Source organism: Ammodytes marinus, assembly GCF_949987685.1.
Source record: "Ammodytes marinus genome assembly, chromosome: 7".
In the NCBI taxonomy this organism is placed as follows: Eukaryota; Metazoa; Chordata; class Actinopteri; order Uranoscopiformes; family Ammodytidae; genus Ammodytes; species Ammodytes marinus.
This window is the reverse complement of record NC_137211.1, coordinates 15,672,943-15,679,256: the sequence shown is the minus strand read 5'-3', so window position 1 is coordinate 15,679,256 and position 6,314 is coordinate 15,672,943.

Below are 6,314 nucleotides of genomic sequence, written 5' to 3'. Positions count from 1 at the left end.
TCAGCCATCGTCTCACAACTATTTGCCAAGACAAAAAAGGCATTTTCACTCATGTATAGAGTTGAGGATCTTTATCAGGACATTATACACAATGCTGTCATTTGTTTTTTCTTATGTGTAACTAACATCGAATACATCTGCATGGATGTGCAGGGTAGCAGCTCATTACATTCAGGGTGGACACGTGGGAAAAAACTAAATACTTTTTTTTGTTGCTAAAACGAAGACAAAACGTGTTCCCTTGGTTCTACTCTGGTTTCTCAAAGATGTTGCTGGTTTAATGATGATTATATAAGATCTAGAAGCTATAAAATGGTGTGGAGGCTGAATGATCGGTTTGATTCAAGAGGGATTTTCTGTGTGTACTGCTGGAACCAAAGGTTACAGTCCTATTAACATTCACTGTCCAAGCCAAAAAGTGGTTCTGAACACTTTTCTCAAAACCAATATGCAGGATATCATTAAAACATATCAAAGACTTGGCTCTCAGTCCTTTGCATGATGGGCTTTGTTTGACCCATAATCTTGGGCCACAATGGACATCCAAACCAGGATACATAAACTGAACATTACTGTGAAAATCGAATCTAATCTTCTGATGTCTCCTTTTTTTAAGTCTGTTATCCTCAAGGAAAAAATATTGCAAGCACATGAGTGTATATTCTGAAACACTAGCGTTCCCACCCGGGTCATCTTCACTGGCTTTACCTATTTAACACAACGTGCAGATGTAAACAGTATATCAGATGTCAGGGAAGTTATGTAGATATCGGTTTGCATGTGTGTCTATAATATGTGTATGTACAGATGCCAAATTTAATTCATATATTTTTATGAATTTTCGTCTAAATGTGTTAACGGGAGATGGAGCAACCCCTTGCGGCATCCTGAAATGGGAGTGATGGGTTTTTATTCTTGTTATTTCAGCTTCCGACTGGTAGTTTGAAAGTGTTTTCATAAATGTTTCCTATTATAAGGTTTTTAAAGCAAAACAGCTTCCAGGTTTGTGTCTTCCCCACTGCAGCTGGAATCCATTTACTTTTAAATCCTTTAATAGCTTGCTGAGAAAAGACTTAACTGAACGCATATCCTAATAGAAATACTATCAATACTAGACGGTTCGGTTTAGTACATTATTAATACAGTTTCATCTCCCACCATGCCGTTCTTGGGTTCTATTAGAGAAACAAAAACCCTAGTGGGAAATGTAATGAATTAATTCAATAATATTTTATATGCAGCTTCTATGAAGGTGACTGCTTCTACCTCCTGATTAGTATTGGAATGTATTTGTTGTGGCTGAAATTGGAATTAGAAGTGTACAGTGTTTAGTTTGATGAAATCCGTGCAGAAGAGGTGTCTGATGTGATTACAGCCACTTAGATGAGCAGTTTACTGCAAGTGAGCTCAATGACAAAATAATTCAAGTGCTGCTACTTCAGAAGTGTGCAAGAAACAGCCAGAGCTGAATGCAATTATTGTGTGGCCCTTGCATCAAGAAATCCTCTGTAATGCCAAGCACCAGCACGATGCTAGGCATCATATCACTACTTCCTTTTTTTGTATGTGCTTGTATTAAATCTCCATCCTTTCTGAATCTACCTGTCAAGAAGCAGCTTGAAAAAATGACAAAGACTTTGTTAATCCTATTTGCGACATGAGACTGAATCAGCAGGATTTCCATATGCAGCATTTATCGTGGTTTATAATGCACTTACTGAACTCTCTAAGCCTACACTTGGACTGAATGATGTGAGAAGTCTTATACTGACTGCTCTCTATATGTCTGTGCTAATCCGGTGTAAATAAAGTTAAATGCGATCAGGAGGATGCAACTATAACCTAAATCTTATGACTGCAAGCTGGAGAGCAAAGTCTGTGAATGAATCTCTATTTTCCTTTTTGTCGTCTGAAAAGCAAACACTTTGTCCTCTGGAGATTTGCAATTTTAGACCGCACTGTATTCCGCTATAAGTATTATTTGTAAATAAAAGATACAAAAGTTTTATAACCCTTTTCAGACATAAACAATACTGAATGTGATGTGTTGTACATGTATATTGATATGTGAGGAAAAAGACTGTCTAAATCTATATATTTAGGTTTTGAAATATTATTATTACAATTGAAATATTAAAATTATTATCATTGTTGTCTGTGAAGTTTCAGATGCATTGTGAAAAATGTTTACATCTTTTGGTATGTTCATCCCAGAACATATCATTTACATGGAATAATAAATAAAATTCAGGATTCAATGAATGAGAATATCCCTTCTTTTATGTTCCCTTTCTTATTAAGTTGTTTTAGTTGTGCAGCAGGGCATGAAGAAACAGTATGTACTTGTTCCACTGCAACCTTGAGTCGCACGGCAGCTAGACCATCACAAAACAATAATAAGAGCTTGCAGCCATTGTAGTGGCTCTGTGAGGCTGCAATGCTCATTGAAAAGGAATACAACTTGTTGGATGGATGGATGGATTAACCTGGGCAAATTTAATATATGATCATTGCATTAGTGGATCGCCAAGAGACAAGGGGTTTGCTGCAGCCCTCGTGCATATACCAACAGCGAATGCTTTTTTTAATATATAATTTAGTCCACTGATACCACCATCACAACACAAGACAGAAGTATCACACATGATCAGGCTGTATTGTGATTTCAATACATTCCCCAGGTTACCGCGTTTACATTTAATTTATTTAGTGATGTGGAGCGACTTTGTCACATTGCTGAATATGACACTTCTGCTGCTGTGCTGTGCAATCAATACATTTGTAATGTTCCTGGAGTGACTTTGAAAGAGAGCGGTGACAAGGTGAGCAAAAGGAAATTACCTTGCTCCATATGTGTTGCTGAAAAGGAGAAGAAAACTTCACAAGCTGATTAATCACAGTACTTGCAGTCCCAATGTGTTATCTCTGTCCGCTGTCGTGGCCATGACGTGTAGTTATATTTTTGAGGCGGCTCGCATCAGATACAGCATCGCCTACAATAAAGTGTCAAAGCCTATGCATGTAGCCACTGTTACAATACTGCAATGCATCACACAAAGTCAACAAAGGCGGAACATATCCAATGTAATTAAAAGGACATGCTGTGCATGATAAGCAAAACTATAGACCAAGAAAAAAAACACCACTGTTGAGAGATTAAGCCGATACAGTTAATTCTCAAATGGGTTTGTTCTGTGTAAGACTAAGGATGCATTTTAAACTGATTTTGTTATCTCCCGAAAATCACCAAAGCTTTTCCAGGGCATGTTCGGATATCAAGAGTTAATCTTACGTAATGTAATGTATAGGGGAGGGATTCAAAGTCCTCCATATGTGCAAAAATTTGGTTAATATTTTGTATAAGCTTATATAAGGCTTCAGCAGTCTTACCTAGCCAGATCAAGTGGATAACTTCAAAAGTTACAGTCTAGAATAGCCTCTTTGTGTCTCCCTAGGCAGTGTTTTGTTTTTACTGAGCTGTAATGGAGAGAAGGTAAATCACCTTTAACTGTGCAAAATACCCACTGTATTTGTCTGATTTAGACCGCTTTATAAGCATCGGATAGACTTCTGAATGTGTTTCTTCACAGATGGAGGACTTAACTGTGGATTTTAAAGGGATTCTTTATTGGACAGAATAAACAGGACACAAGATTCGAGCAAGCAAACCCTGTTTCACTGTACACATGGGCACCTGACTGATGTTTCTTCATAAAAGGAGATGTTAAACCATAAAGAAAAGTCTATTGAGTTGGAGGTCAGCCTCACAGTCTGGTATGTTTTCTGCTTCCCTCTTCCATCACCTCAACCCCCACATAATTAAAAGTAGCACGATTTCCCTTATTTCTTATTATGTGACTGTGTGGTTGAATCAATAATCTCTTCAGAGAAGCTAAACCATTTGTTTCACATAACAGGCTTTAGTGTGAGCTTAAACTACATATTAAGTTTTAATCTTTAATCAACGATTCAACAACATCTCAGAGCTTAAAAAGAGCCGAGGAGAGACAAAAAGGGTTTTCCACTTCATTTATTGAACGCATATCAAGAAAAACTATCAGCTGTTTCTCTACACCTTTTGCACTCGCTGTGTCATTGCACACCTGACCTATTGCGTTAACCCTGCAGATTCAGATGTGGTGAAGAGCATGCACACTGTATGCAAACAGATGGACATGATCTGCCTTCCTCACCTTAACAACATGTCCCTGCTGAACACCATCTGCCAAACGTTCTACTCTCTTGCCAGGTCTGCAGTATAGAGCAGGATTTCAGGATGGGGAGGTATACACAGCAATGTGAGCTGGACTGCAGCAGCTAAGCATAAGTTTGTGTCAATCATGAATTAGTTTGATTGACAAAGGAGCTTTGCTGGTGTTTCAACTGATATAGAAAGATTATACCCAAGGCGACTCCATTTATGAACCATGCATGTACAAACATACATTTACAAGTTTAGAATGTTATTTATTCATGTGAATGTCAGAAATGTACAACAAAAAATGTGCGTAACTAACTATACAATCTATTGACTCTGCTTCAGCAACAAGGGACTGCTCCAACTCTGTTCATTTGTAGTTAAATTTCTGGCTACTCCGGAATTGGGGGCGTGTCTCGTAGGTTATATCTGCTGCTTGTACCTCCATTTTAGCAAATGTTTGATTAGTATATTTAGACAGCAAATAGTGCCGCTGGAGCAGAAAGAAACAGCTGGTCATGTTACTGATATAATAGTCACGGTCAATGCGCTGGTATTTGTGTTTTATTATTTATTTATAATCATATGATATCATAACGTTTAAAGTATGTGCTAATACAATATTTTCTCATCAAAAACACAGCGTAACAGTGGTTTCATACAGTATTACATGATAGGGATTCTTTGTTATCATACAATTATATAGAGGTGGGTGAAATTATGTGCATTTTATTCTGAAATATGCAGTGTATGTGCTGGTGTCAGGCCTCCTCAGAAATGTGGACGTGTGTTTTCCAGCAGACATTTATAGTAGGCTGTGTGAACTCAGGATCAGGCCAGGCCAGAAATAGCAACTGGAAGTTAGGAGCCAAAAATGGAAATGCATGGTTAACATTCTTGGTAAAACATTTTTTTTTTTAATTTAACAACGAAATACACTGTCTGTTACTGTTCACCAGAATGATATCATAAGCTTTTTCTGATCTGACACTTTCATCGGAAGGACGACACAACTCCTTCCAGTTACTTCCAAAACCGTTAGAAACTACAACAAATAGAAACGCTTTCTGATATAACTCCGCAATGGTTAACAAAAACAACGTTGGCTGTTATCTTTTATGTCAAATACAGGTGTTTCATTAAATTATCACATGCACCCTGACCTTCTCCCATTACGGATTTCTTGGCTACAATTGAACGACATTGCTCTTCTCTGCTCAAGAGTCATATTTCATACAGCCAGTAGGGCCAGGAATTAGCTCGAGGAGGACACTAATCCGATTGTTCAATGTTTGCATAGTCAGCATATCCGATCTTCATGTAAACAGTGCGACTGTGATGAGGGAGATAAAGACCGACCTTGCTGTGTTACCACAGCTGTGCATATGTGCATTTGATTCAGTAAATACCAATTTCCGTGTGCACACAGTCCAATTTATATCCTTATAAAATGTATTCAAGTGAGGTACAAAAAATGTTTTGCATCTCCATGAAAGCAATAATCAAGTAAATGAAATAGGCTTTCACTGGCATATTGAAAACCTAACCATAATAATACACATTGACATTGGATTCGCTACAGTGTCACTGCTTGAAACATTTGTCATAGTGTGAATGTTTACATTTTATTGTCACACTTGGTATAATATTTGATCTCATTTGTTTATAATGTCCCGTTTGCTCCATTTAGTTTTTTTTCTTGGCCTACTTCCACTTCTCATAATGGGAAAATGTGTCTGTTGGAACACAAGCCAGGCATTCATCGCCTACGGGCAGACTCCAGGGAAAAAACAATTCATTTTGATTGACTGTCCTCGTCTTTCGCTCCCATAGTTTTCATAGTATATTTAATTGCTCCACATTGGCAGTATAAATAATTTCATCTTTGAACATTAAGATCCAATCTCACACACATTAATGTGCTATCCACTAACACAGGATATTGGTCTAGTCTTTGAGACTATTGAATTAGAGAGGACATATTTAAAACTCATAACAACACAACACAGTGGCTATTTCTGAATGTACAGTGAACATGCAAAAGTAAAAGCCTGCCGCTGTCAAAGCTTGAATAAATATCCTTGTCTTTTTTGGCTTATTTCAAAAATACGTGGTA